The 13,821-nt window shown below is 42.7% G+C and overlaps 1 non-coding gene across 1 annotated transcript; it reads left to right on the top strand.

Annotated features, from left to right (window-relative positions):
* The first annotated feature begins 3,269 nt into the window (after positions 1–3,269).
* Positions 3,270–3,401, top strand: LOC134959573 (U8 small nucleolar RNA). The gene has a single exon (XR_010187583.1). It is a non-coding gene; the product is annotated as a U8 small nucleolar RNA (small nucleolar RNA).
* Positions 3,402–13,821: the final 10,420 nt, after the last annotated feature.

Below are 13,821 nucleotides of genomic sequence, written 5' to 3'. Positions count from 1 at the left end.
TGCTAATATAGACTGGTTGATAAAGAGATAGTATACTCGTAACTAGTATGTATGTATAAAGAAAGAAAAAAAACCACAGTTAGGTGGTATATACAATTATGGACGGGCTGCCGAGTGCCGACACAGAGGTAGCCACAGCCGTGATCTACCGCACTGTACTGTGTCTGCTGCTAATATATAGACTGGTTGATAAAGAGATAGTATACTCGTAACTAGTATGTATGTATAAAGAAAGAAAAAAAAACCACGGTTAGGTGGTATATACAATTATGGACGGGCTGCCGAGTGCCGACACAGAGGTAGCCACAGCCATGAACTACCGCACTGTACTGTGTCTGCTGCTAATATAGACTGGTTGATAAAGAGATAGTATACTCGTAACTAGTATGTATGTATAAAGAAAGAAAAAAAAACCACGGTTAGGTGGTATATACAATTATGGACGGGCTGCCGAGTGCCGACACAGAGGTAGCCACAGCCGTGAACTACCGCACTGTACTGTGTCTGCTGCTAATATAGACTGGTTGATAAAGAGATAGTATACTCGTAACTAGTATGACTATAAAGAAAGAAAAAAAAACCACGGTTAGGTGGTATATACAATTATGGACGGGCTGCCGAGTGCCGACACAGAGGTAGCCACAGCCGTGAACTACCGCACTGTACACTGTCTGCTGCTAATATAGACTGGTTGATAAAGAGATAGTATACTACTAATATTATATATACTGGTGGTCAGGTCACTGGTCACTAGTCACACTGGCAGTGGCACTCCTGCAGCAAAAGTGTGCACTGTTTAATTTTAATATAATATTATGTACTCCTGGCTCCTGCTATAACCTATAACTGGCACTGCAGTGCTCCCCAGTCTCCCCCACAATTATAAGCTGTGTGAGCTGAGCACAGTCAGATATATATATACATTGATGCAGCACACTGGGCTGAGCAGTGCACACAGATATGGTATGTGACTGAGTCACTGTGTGTATCGTTTTTTTCAGGCAGAGAACGGATATACAGGTTGAGTATCCCATATCCAAATATTCCGAAATACGGAATATTCCGAAATACGGACTTTTTTTAGTGAGAGTGAGACAGTGAAACCTTTGTTTTTTGATGGCTCAATGTATACAAACTTTGTTTAATACACAAAGTTATTAAAAATATTGTATTAAATGACCTTCAGGCTGTGTGTATAAGGTGTATTTGAAACATACATGAATTGTGTGAATGTACACACACTTTGTTTAATGCACAAAGTTACAAAAAATATGGGCTACAATGACCTTCAGGCTGTGTGTATAAGGTGTATATGTAACATAAATGCATTCTGTGCTTAGATTTAGGTCCCATCACCATGATACCTCATTATGGTATGCAATTATTCCAAAATACGGAAAAATCCGATATCCAAAATACCTCTGGTCCCAAGCATTTTGGATAAGGGATACTCAACCTGTATTAAATAAAACAAACAACTGCACTGTCTGGTGGTCACTGTGGTCGTCAGTCACTAAACTCTGCACTCTCTTCTACAGTATCACAGCCTCAGGTCAATCTCTCTCTCTCTCTCTCAACCCTAATCTAAATGGAGAGGACGCCAGCCACGTCCTCTCCCTATCAATCTCAATGCACGTGTGAAAATGGCGGCGACGCGCGGCTCCTTATATAGAATCCGAGTCTCGCGAGAATCCGACAGCGTCATGATGACGTTCGGGCGCGCTCGGGTTAACCGAGCAAGGCGGGAGGATCCGAGTCTGCTCGGACCCGTGAAAAAAACATGAAGTTCGTGCGGGTTCGGATTCAGAGAAACCGAACCCGCTCATCTCTAATAAATAGCTAGCAATTTTTCTGCCAAAATCATGTCTCCGTGTCTTTATTTACTGGTATAGAAGGTAACTAAGGTTTACTTCAATAAAAGGGGTCCACCAAATATCACTAGGATGTTTATCACATTTTTTTTAGTATCACTCCAATGTATTAAAGGGCATTTGAAGCAGTTTTCATGAAACAATTCTCCAGACCCTTTAATTGTAATTGTTGTAGTAACCCACATCGCATTTCCTATACTTATAATGGAAAATGCGATGTGGCCCAAATTTACAAAAAAAAAAGTAAAATAAACACCACAGTGTGCCCTGTGATAATTACACCATTATGCTGGTGTAATCACAGGGCAGTACTGCGATCTGCAGCCTATGCAAACAAAAATCAAAAAGCATTCTTACCTGTCCAGGAGCCAGTGATGAGTGCTCCTGCACAGACTGCCGGGCGCGGGGTCCCCCATGTGCTGCGCTGTGACCCTCGGTGCAGTATAGTGACGCTGCAAAGTGGCAGCGCAGTTTAGAGCCCCGGGGGTCACTGCAGTGCACGGATCTGGCACCCGGCAGCCCTGCAGGAGCAGTGTGTAGCGGCTCCCTGGAGTGGTAAGTATATTGACCTGCAGGGGAGTCGGAGGTGGAGGTGCATGCACAGCAGGACATCAGTGTATTTTCCCAAAAATTACCCCAATGATGCTGCAGAGTGTCATCGCACGGACGGAGCTTGCTCGCAAGCTCTGTCCCTGCATTTGATAATTGATACATCTCTGCGATGTAATCAATTATCGCAGTGCAATTATTGGCGATAATATCACCTCACATCCGCATCCTTGGATTCGGATGGTGATAAATAGGCCCCAAAATAATTTGTCGCCATTGGGGCGCCCAATAGCATAATTTCCATGGGCCCCCTGACTGGCTGCTCAGAGAAATGCCTCCCCCCCTTCCTGTGGACTATTGAAAGATCCCCTCACTCCACCTGACTACTTAAAGACCCCCCTGGATGGGCACTCACCACTGTGGCCCCATTTGCTGCTTTATACGTGTTAGCAACCACATCTGCTCTCCCGGTCGGCTCCGTATCATCTCTCCTCACAGTCGCTGGGAGGAGGCGTGCTCCCTGCAGACTCAGCCACGCTTCCTCCAAGCATCAGTGAGTACTCAGGAGAGGTGGGGTGAGTTAGTGTGTGGCTGCAGATACTGTACAAGCAGCCAATGCTGGGGCTTAGCAATTAGGTGCAGGGGAAGTGTTGGACTCGGGCCCCAGAGACAGCCCGGGCCCCGTAGCAGCCTCACTCCCTGCAACTATGATAGCTACGTCCTTGTATATACCCTTAAACAGGTCACATGACTGGATACAGGGCTCTGCCTCTGTTTACTCTAGAAACCTGTGATATACATATAATAATACATAATGAAGCATTCCTTTTTAAAACATAAATGAACCTATCATCAGTGAGGTTGATCCTTACCTGTTCCTCCTTATGGAGAAACAAACATGATGAATGGGGGAGGCTGAGAGTGATTATACTGATCCCCTGCACCGCCCTGACTGACAACTGGGGTGTGTGTCATTCTGATACAAAAATAAAAAATAATTAAACATAAATGTACCTAACTAAACCACATTATAAACAAAAAAATGCATAAAAACACCCATATAAATGTATTCCTGAAACTGAAGTTAAAAAGGAAGATCCAGACACAATCCATACCCAATACATTCTATATACAGCATGGGCGCCGATTCTGTGGGTGCTCCCGGGCCCGAGCACCCACGGAAAAAGATAAGCACCCACCAGCCAGGTCCAGGCACTCCTTGTGTGGGTGGTTGCCTGCACAGCCAGCCCTCCCGTCTTCACTCTCCTGCCAGCTCGCAATGTGACGTGCTGACGTCACACCGCGCTCCCTCCCTCCCTGTGCTGTCCTCCCATTCGCGTCGCTGGTGGGTGGGTGGGTGGGTGGGACATCCCGAGATGTGACATGCTAATGTCACACAGCGCTCTCTCCCGTCTGCCCTGCGCTGTCCGCCCGCCGACACAGACACAAGGGACTGATGCCAGAATCATAAATCAGCACATTTGATTGTAAGGTTATATTTGCACTGCAAGGTTATATTTATGTGGAAAAGAAAATACACAAGTATGTGTGTCACCTTGTCATCCACCCAGGAACCAGCGTGTGTGTGTGTGTGTGTGTGTGTGTATGTGTGTGTGTGTGTGTGTGTGTGTGTGTATGTATGTCACCATGCCCCCACCCCAAGCCCTAGTATGTGTCACCATGTCATCCCCCCTAGGACCCAGTGGGTGTGTGTGTGTGTGTGTGTGTGTGTGTGTCTTACCATGCCCCCCCCCCCCAAGCCCTGGTATGTGTATCACCATGTTGTCCCCCCTGGGCCCCAGTGTGTGTGTCACCATGTCATCCACCCAGAGCCCAGGGTGTGTCCTCCCTCCCTGAGGTGTGTCGGTGGGGTCCCTAAGCATATTTTTGCACCTGTGCCGACCACTTGCTAGTTCCGCCACTGGGTAGCAGTATACTTAGTGATGCTCGTACGCTCCCATACTTTGTTGGCAACACACATGAAACCTCTGGCAATGTGCTGGAGACCCCTGACAACGCACATGAAACCCCTGGCAAGTATGGAACCCAGAGCATGAAACCCCTGACAACGTGCATGAAACCCTTGGCAACGAGCATGAGACCCCTGACAACAGGCAGGTAAGTTAAAAGTAATTAGAAGCCTTACTGTGTTGCATCATTTGTAAGGGGTATTATTGTGTGTGGGGCATAAAATGGTGCCAGGGCCATAACTGTGTGTGGCATAATATGTAATTAATGTTACAGTGTGTGTGTCATAATGCATAATGGGCATTACGGTGTGTGGCACATTGCATAATAGGCATTATGGTGTGTGGCATAATGTGTAATAAGCATTACGGTGTGTAGCATAATGTGTAATGGGCATTACGGTGTGTTGCATAATGTGTAATGGGCATTAGTCACTGCCGCTGCCGCCTGTTCATTCCTGCTGCCACCTCCCGCCGAGCAACCACCAGCAAAAACATAAATCGCACCTATGATATACAGTAGTCCTGCATTGATGGAGGAAATCTGTTCTGGTGAGCTTATAAAACATTCACTTTTTCCAGCTACGTCCACATGGTGGAAGGCAAACCAGAAGTGCCTGAACAAAGTCATCTGGATTGCTAATTAGCAGAATTTGCAATCTTTCTGTTCGCATGCAGGGGACCACCCATTGTAGGGCATGGCCGCCCAGCATGCTGACCACCGCCTCCCCCTTCTATTAGCAGAAATTAAGGATGCCTCCCGCCGACACGTGTCCGATCGCGGCTGCATGTGATGTCACACAGCTGCCGCAATCATGCCCCTGCCACGCCCCGTTCGCGCCGCACCGCCCCCGTTTGCCAGCCACTGCCCCCGCAATGCTCCGTCTCCTTCCTGGAAACAGAGCATTGCTGCCCCCATTGCCCCACGACCGCCTCTGCCTGATTGACAGGCAGAGGCGATCGCATTTCTGCAGTCCCCCCACAGAAAATGCGGGTGCTGCGCATGCGCCTGTATCTTTTTCAATTTTTTTGCGTTAGGATCGCACACTGCGATCTAATCTGAATTAGCCCCTATATCTGGGTTAGCAGTCCAGGTATATAGATAATGCCAGACATTTTTTTGTGTACCAAGCTGCCATTTTCGAGCATATAGACAGATAAGTAATTTGGTTATATAAAAGGTAAACACAAATAACTGGTATTCAGATGGTTCCTCACAAAAAATATAAAAAGAAAAAACAAAAGTATAAATATACATATTAATATGGCTGATACATATAAGAACACCAATTAAAATACATTATAATACAAATTGCTGAAGAAAAAAGGGTAGACAAATGAAATCAAAAGCCATGTCTTAAACTCAACATTAAGGCCTGAATGAGAAAAAAGGTGTAATTCATAGATCTTTCTCATCTCTGATCTTACCAGATCACACTCCAAGTCATTTGTCACCCAACATGGATAGAAATTTACTAAGGTCCTGATTAGATTCAAGATTGCATCTTCATACGAAAATGTAACTCGGAAATTTACTAAACACAAATCTCGGCAGTGTTGGGCCAATTCATATTGAGATACACTGCCGTCCACACAAATGAAAATCAATAGACTATCTGTCAAACACGATTGTTTGTTTACATACACCTCATACAACACGGGAATTTACTAAGAATTCGTATTCTCAATCACGGCCGACAATAGCCATACACTGCCGGAAAAACATGGAATTCATACACAAATAGAATTTTCAAATAGACCTGCTTCTGGCTTGCGTGTTACTATTTTAAATTATAGTAAAGAGTTTAAAAAAAAAATTGCTTGGGGTCCTCCCTCATGAACGTAACCAGCCCCAGGCTCTTTCAGCAGGTCCTGGTTGTTAAAATACCGGGTAGAAAATGCGTAGGGGTTCCCAGTATTTTAACAACCAACACTGGGCTCTGGGACCGATCCTGGTTTCAAAAATATGGGGGGAAAAAGACGTAGGGGTCCGTATTTTTTTAACCAGTATTGGGCTCCACTGGCCAGGTAGGTAATGCCGCAGCTGGGGACACTTTTAGACAGGTCCATGCGGCCACAGCACCACACCCCCAACCAGTCACCCCTGGCTGGGGTTCCCTGGGTTTGTGGGGACCCCCCAATAAAGGGCCGGATATAATGAAGTCCAAGTTGGCCGAAGGTGCGGGTTCCTGGCCAAACTCAGATGTTCTTTGTTTTGTGCCATCTAAACTATCTCTCTTGGGTAACCTTAAAAATGTTCCTTAGAAGACACTGATTGCTTACTAAACTCCAATTGAAGTGCAATTCCTCCTGACTCATTGGAATTGACTAAAAGGTACACCTTTTAGCCAACTTGTATCGTAATTACTACTGTAATCTATGAACGAGTTACAATCTGTTGGTTTTGTGTAAATCTTTCTACCTACAATATATACATTTAGGTCCAGGAAATTAACATACAGTATTTCATACTAATATTAAAAGTAAGGGAGATATAGGGAAGGTGACCCTAGGGTTGGACTGCAGCAGCTGTGCTTTTAAGTGCAAATTACTACATTTATTGTTTTCATTCTGCTTGCCTAACCTGCCAACCTCTTTTTGTACTCAGTGAGTCTCTTGATGGTAACGAGACCCCTACCTACTCACTGTCTATTGCATAGTCAGGTGAAGGAAGTTGACCTAATGCCAGATTATGCAACAGACAGCAGCAGAACACAGTATCTGAGACCTGTTTCAGACTATATAACATTACACCACCAGGAAAATTAAGACTCCTGAACCTAGATTTTAATACTTTAAAAGTGTGTTCTGCCACTGATCACTGGATATATGTGCCTCATTAAACTTATGCTCAGTAAGAGTCTGTGGAAGCAACAACATAGAAGCCAGGAGCTACAGCCTTAACCAGAATATTCTGTTTAATTAAAGAACAGATACAAAATTGCCAAAAACATGCATTGTTCTTTAGCTATAAAGTGTAAGAATGCATTACAGGTTACATGCCGCAGACATCTCTCTGGCATTTGTTCCTCACTCAAACTTAACATAGATGGATGACTGAGGTAAAGCATTGTGACATGAAACAGGATAGCCAGCTAAACTGAATATTTTTTGTTTTGCATCACATACCTCCTGCACATTCATTAACTAGGCAAAGTGCCTATTGGTGTACATTTCTGACCTATACTTAAGTGTTTCCAGCCTAATGTGTTTGCAATCTATAGCTCTCTGGACATTAGGCATGCCTACAAGATTACAGAAAGCTACCCTTAGTTCCTGTCACTGTGAATCCTAGCTGGGGAAGCAGATTGAGGTATACGAGAGGGTGTTCAGGGCTGCCATAACCTCGGCAAAATGGTGGGAGAAAGTTGACATTGTTATGCCCACCACTCTAAAGGTAGCTGACTTGAAGGAAGTAGTTGCATAAAATGCAGAGCACCCAGCAGCTTGTGCAGGTCTTCTATAGCTTTTGACCTTGCCATGTCTGGCTCAAGCTGACACTTGATGAAGTAATACTGGCTCATTAAGTTGAAGCAATTTAGGTGAAACATCTGTATGACCTTGACACTTATTAAATTTACCCCCAGCTCTGATTTAGTCATTTTAACCAAGGGTTTACATCGATATTCAGCACTAAACTAACAGTCTATTAGTAAAACCTGGGCAACCAGGCTTAATGTTGGTTAGTAAGGCTCCTTACCCATTGCTGCTGGAAAGGCTGGTCCCACTGTCCTGTCCCCCTACTTTTAGGGGGCAGACTGATCAAAAAAATCCAAGTTGAGATTTCTGATCTCCCACACACTCCAGGGGTGGTGTCCTGTATTAATAAATGTAAATTCTGCACCTAAATCATTTATTGGCTAGATGCAATGCCAAAATATCACTTACTGCCCATCACCAGCTTAAAGACAAAAATGAAGCGCGAGTTGAACTGATTCATATAATTTCAAAGGATAGGTTACTAGATACATTATACAATGTAAAATAATTAGAGATGAGTTGTTCAGATTTACTCTGTTATTTTTGCCAAACTGGTGCAAGTTCAGATTTACCTTATTGGCTATCCAAAACATGTGACAGCCGCATAGCCAATGAGATGCCATTTTTTATATCCTAGCATAACTGAGCAAATCTAAATCGCTCATCTCTATAAATAATGCATGTGTAACACAAACATTTGGATGCTGAATACACAAATGGTGATGTTATGGTGATGAAATGTCAATGACCACAAAGTATAGGGACCTTGGAGTTCTATTTTCCGATTACATAAACAGTACAAAAAGCTATAAAATACCAGGTTGTAAAAGAAGAGGCATTAGAAGAAGATTGCTTTATCTCTATATAAGGTAATGGTACGACATCACCTTAAGTGCAGCTCTGGCTGATATACTGTATCTCCAAATGCAGTATAAATTAATAAAATAGAACAAAATTAGACATAAGGGGCCTACACACGGTGCCATTCTGCCTAAAGGCCGATTTTGACTGTACGATTTCCCTTCAACTCCCTGGAGCCCAGAACCACCGATATTGACTACAGTATACACATATGGTGCAATTTTTTCTATATACAATTTTGACCATAGTCGAAACTAGGGGGGTCATTCCGAGTTCATCGCTAGCTGCCGTTGTTCGCAGCGCAGCGATCAGGCTAAAAATCAACATTTATGCGCATGCATATGCACCGCAATGCGCACGCGCGACGTACATGTAGAAAGTCCTTTGTGGTTTTGCAAAGGTTCTAGCGAAGCTTTCAGTCGCACGGCACAAAGCAAGAAGATTGACAGGAAGGGGGCGATTCTGGGTGTCAACTGACCGTTTTCTGGGAGTGTTTGGAAAAACGCAGGCGTGCCAGGGAAAACGCAGGCGTGTCTGGGCGACCGCTGGGCAGGTGTGTGACGTCAGAAGCAATCCAAAACAAGAATTGATCACAGATGCGCTAGCTATAGATAGCAGCCTATGAGAAAAAAGGTGTCTCACAAATTCACCACAATGATTGTAACAAATAAAAATATTTTCTCACAATGGCGCATATCACTTTAAATATTCAAAGAGAAGTCCTTACTCCAATGAGCTGTAACAAGTGGAGAAAGTCCAAAGTTCCCTCTTGTCATGCAGTAGGATAATTCTTATCCATATGTAGTATTTCACAGCAACTTCTCAATCAGTGAAGCTTGATCCACCAGACCAGAAAAATGTCTCTATTGAGAAAAAAGATGGCTATGTGAGCCTTCACTGGACAAGGATTGATCGATTTTCATACTCCATGAAAACACTGCCCCGCTCCTGCTTCCCGATCGCTGCTCCATTGTGAGAAAATATTTTTATTTGTCAAAAGCCATCCCACCAGCGTTAGAATCAACGCACACGAAGAGTAAGTCCAGGGCTGGTCTTGTTTTGCACAAAATGTTTTTGCAGGCGCTCTGCTGCACAGGTGTTCGCACTTCTGCAAAGCAAAAATACACTACCGGGTTGGTGGCGACAATGCGTTTGCATGGCTGCTAAAAACTGCTAGTGAGCGATCAACTCAGAATGACCCCCTAGATTGTACACTTTCTAGTCAAAATTGACCGGCCTGCACAGTTTATTTTTTCTTTTGATACCGACCCTGCGGGAGCGTGCTTCGGTATCACAAGCTGTATACAAATGATGAGACTGTACTATGTTTTCTACTGATATCGACTATAGTATATAGTCCATATCGGTAGTTCATATCGCACAGTGTGTATGCGGCTATAGGCTACTAAAATGATGCATGGATTTTAATGAAAACTTATCAGGAACAACTTTAAGAGTTGTATGTATACTGCTAAGAGGATGGAAGGGACAAAGGACCTAATTCAGATCTGATAGCAGCAGTAAATTTGTTAGCTAATGGGCAAAACCATGGGGGTAATTCCAAGTTGATCGCAGCAGGAAATTTTTTAGCAGTTGGGCAAAACCATGTGCACTGCAGGGGAGGCAGATATAACATGTGCAGAGAGAGTTAGATTTGGTTGGGATGTATTCAAACTGAAATCTAAATTGCTGTGTAAAAATAAAGCAGCCAGTATTTACCCTGCACAGAAACAAAATAACCCACCCAAATCTAACTCTCTCTGCACATGTTATATCTGTCCCCCCTGCAGTGCACATGGTTTTGCCCAATTGCTAACAAACTTGCTGCTGCGATCAACTCAGAATTACCCCCCATGTGCACTGCAGGGGAGCAGATGTACCATATGCAGAGATTTGGGTGGGGTGTGTTCAAACTGAAATCTAAATTGCAGTGTAAAAATAAAGCAGCCAGTATTTATCCTGCACAGAAACAAAATAACCCACCCAAATCTAACTCTCTCTGTCCCCGAACGCCCGCTGCCTGTCAATCACATTGCGACCGCTGCACATGCAACCGCTGCACATGTGTCCACCTCTGAATAACCACCTATGTACTTTCTAATATGTAAGGTCGATGTTGTGAGTTAAATTAATACATATCAAAGTGAATCAACAATGCTAGAACCCTGATCAGAGGACAACTGACTCTCCTTCTGGTCAGCTATGGAATAAAAAAATGTCCAGGCAGATCTCAGGTCCAAACAAAGTATTTTTACAGTATATTCAGAATATAAACAGTTTCTCAAGGAGGGGATACAATGGGTATATTGGCATTTGTTTAGCCAATTTTCAGGCTACCTTTGCAAAGGAAGCCTGAAAATTCTAACTATATAAAGCAACATGTAATTGTCACAATATTCTTTGCAAAAACATAATCAGCATTACAGCTGAGTAGATCTATATAGTTGTGTGGTTGCAGGGGACTGGATGTGCGGCTGCACACTAAGGGCCTAATTCAGACCTGATCGCAACAGCAACATTTTTCTCTAATGGGCAAAACCACGTGATTCAAAACAGATATCCCTCAGACCAGCAGACCCCAGTAATACACACGTATATGTATGTATGTATATATATATATATATATATATATATATATATATATATATACCCAACTTGTACAGCCGGCACTCCACAGGATATTGCACTAACTTGCCAGGGTGCGCTCCAGAGGCTTGCCAACCTCAGACATAATCTCCCAATAATAGAGTCACTCCTGGACTGCCAATCCGGTGAAGAAATTAAGGTGCTTTATTCAACGTTTCGGGGTACTGCCCCCCGTGTGTCCTGATGACGGGGGGCAGTACCCCGAAACGTTGAATAAAGCACCTTAATTTCTTCACCGGATTGGCAGTCCAGGAGTGACTCTATTATTGGGAGATTATATATATATATATATGTATATATATATATATACATACACATACATACATACACATAGCATGTGTGTATTACTGGGGTCTGCTGGTCTGAGGGATATCTATTTTGAATTTGTTTGTTTCTTACTTATTTTGTTTATTTTTTTAATTTAAATTTTATTTTTGTATTTTATTTTATTATTATTAATTATATATATATATATATATATATATATATATTAGTGATGAGCGGATTCGGTTTTACTCGGTTCTCAAAATGGCATCTTATTGGCTCACGGATGTCACGTGTTTTGGATAGCCAATAACATGCCGTTTTGAGAACCGAGTAAAACCGAGTAAAATCAAATCCGCTCATCACTAATATATATATATATATATATATATATATATAAATTATTTATTATTATTATTATTATTATTATTATTTTTTATTTTTATTTTTTTCTGGGGGGGCCACTAAATTTCTGCCTTGCCCCGGGTGCCGTTAGTCCTAGTTTCGGCCCTGATATGACTGCTAAGAAATGTGTGATTTAAGAAAGGATAATGTAACTGGAAGACAAAGAGCTCTCAAATTAAGTGCATGACTTTAATATAAAAGGATTTTCTTGGAGTGTTCTGAAGTATAGGTGTACATACAGATGGAGCCACATTTATCTTGGCTTCTTTGCTGTACCTAGGCACACCATGGTTTATTAGTGTAAACCCTTCATCTATTGTTCTCAGCTGCAGTACAATACACAGAGAACAATACATTAGGGGATTAAGTCATTACAGCAGGGGATTACGTCTGACTGACCTGGCTCAATTAATCCTACTAAATGCCAAGATAAGCATGGCTCCATCTGTATATATTTATTTTATGTCAAAGCATATACAGTACTTTCTCTGGGAGTTAGGGCTCATTGGAACTTTGAGTCCAAAAGGCAGCGGGGGAGGGGGGTGCATAAGTGGGTTACTGCATGGAACATTTAGACCGGGTCCCACAATTTCCACATGCAGTCGCCTGGACTTTAACTACACAGAGGCGGTTTATGCATTACTATTATGTAGTAAGCAGACATTCACGTATTTACAGCCACAACAAAACATCACTAATGTACCAAAGACACCAAGCTATAACTGCACACAAATTAGATTTAAGCACATATAAAGTAACAGATGAAGCACAGCAGAGCTTGGCATGAGAAAAAGTCACTGATTCTTCATATACTTCACATCAGAGATGTGCCGTGAAGTAAATGGCTGAGGAGGCACTGGCTAGTACCAGAGCCAGATTTACACACAATATATGAGCCAAATGGTACATATGGGCATTATACACAGGTGCAGTGGTATATATTGCTAGAAATGTGGTGCGTTTTTATTAGATATGTGTGGAAACGATAGGCAGGGGAGATACTGCCTTATCTGCCATAAACTTTTTACTCCAGAGTTTTGATTATAAAAATTATTAGAATAATACAAAGAACATATTTATAAATATTCTTTCTATTTTTCATATACTTTAAATAGCCGGAACTCTGACTTATATGTTAGTATGACAGGAAAGGCTCTGCCTCAGCTCACTGCACGCTACTGCTTCATATACAGATTATGGGGGGTATTCAATCAGGTCCGGTTTTTTTCACCTACACAAAAAATCATGACTTTTCACAATTTTTAGGGTGAAAGGGGTCCACCCTATTCAATAGCAGGGCCATTTTTTTTGCCTAGGCAAAAAATTCAGCAGGAGGGAAAAACATGTGGATCGGTGAATACACATGTTTTCTCACCTGCCCCGGTGAAAACGCGGGCCGTTTTCACAGAGTTTGAGGCATTTTTTGCCAATGCCTTTTCACTAAAAAAAAAGAAAGTGAAAAGGCATTGGCGAAAAGGCCTTAAAAATGGTCAAAAACCGCTCGCAGTTAAATAGGCGAGGGGGGGGGGATCAACAGCTCCGTGATTACTGGAGCTAATTGAATACCCCTCTGTGACTCATTTGCATACAGATGTACGAATGTCACACTTGGAATTGATCAGTGTAATCTATTAAAGTAGTTTGTCACTTCCAGTTGTTTTATTTATGGGAATAAGACGTGCAGTCAAGTTGCCCAAAATATTGCACACTGAGAGGGGCTGTTTGGCATCACTGAAGCCACAATAGAGTAGAGTAGAGAAAAGTTTCTGAAATATCAA

This window comes from Pseudophryne corroboree, chromosome 9 (genome assembly GCF_028390025.1).
Source record: "Pseudophryne corroboree isolate aPseCor3 chromosome 9, aPseCor3.hap2, whole genome shotgun sequence".
In the NCBI taxonomy this organism is placed as follows: Eukaryota; Metazoa; Chordata; class Amphibia; order Anura; family Myobatrachidae; genus Pseudophryne; species Pseudophryne corroboree.
Note: the sequence above shows the minus strand (reverse complement) of the source record. Positions and strands in the feature narration are given on the sequence as shown.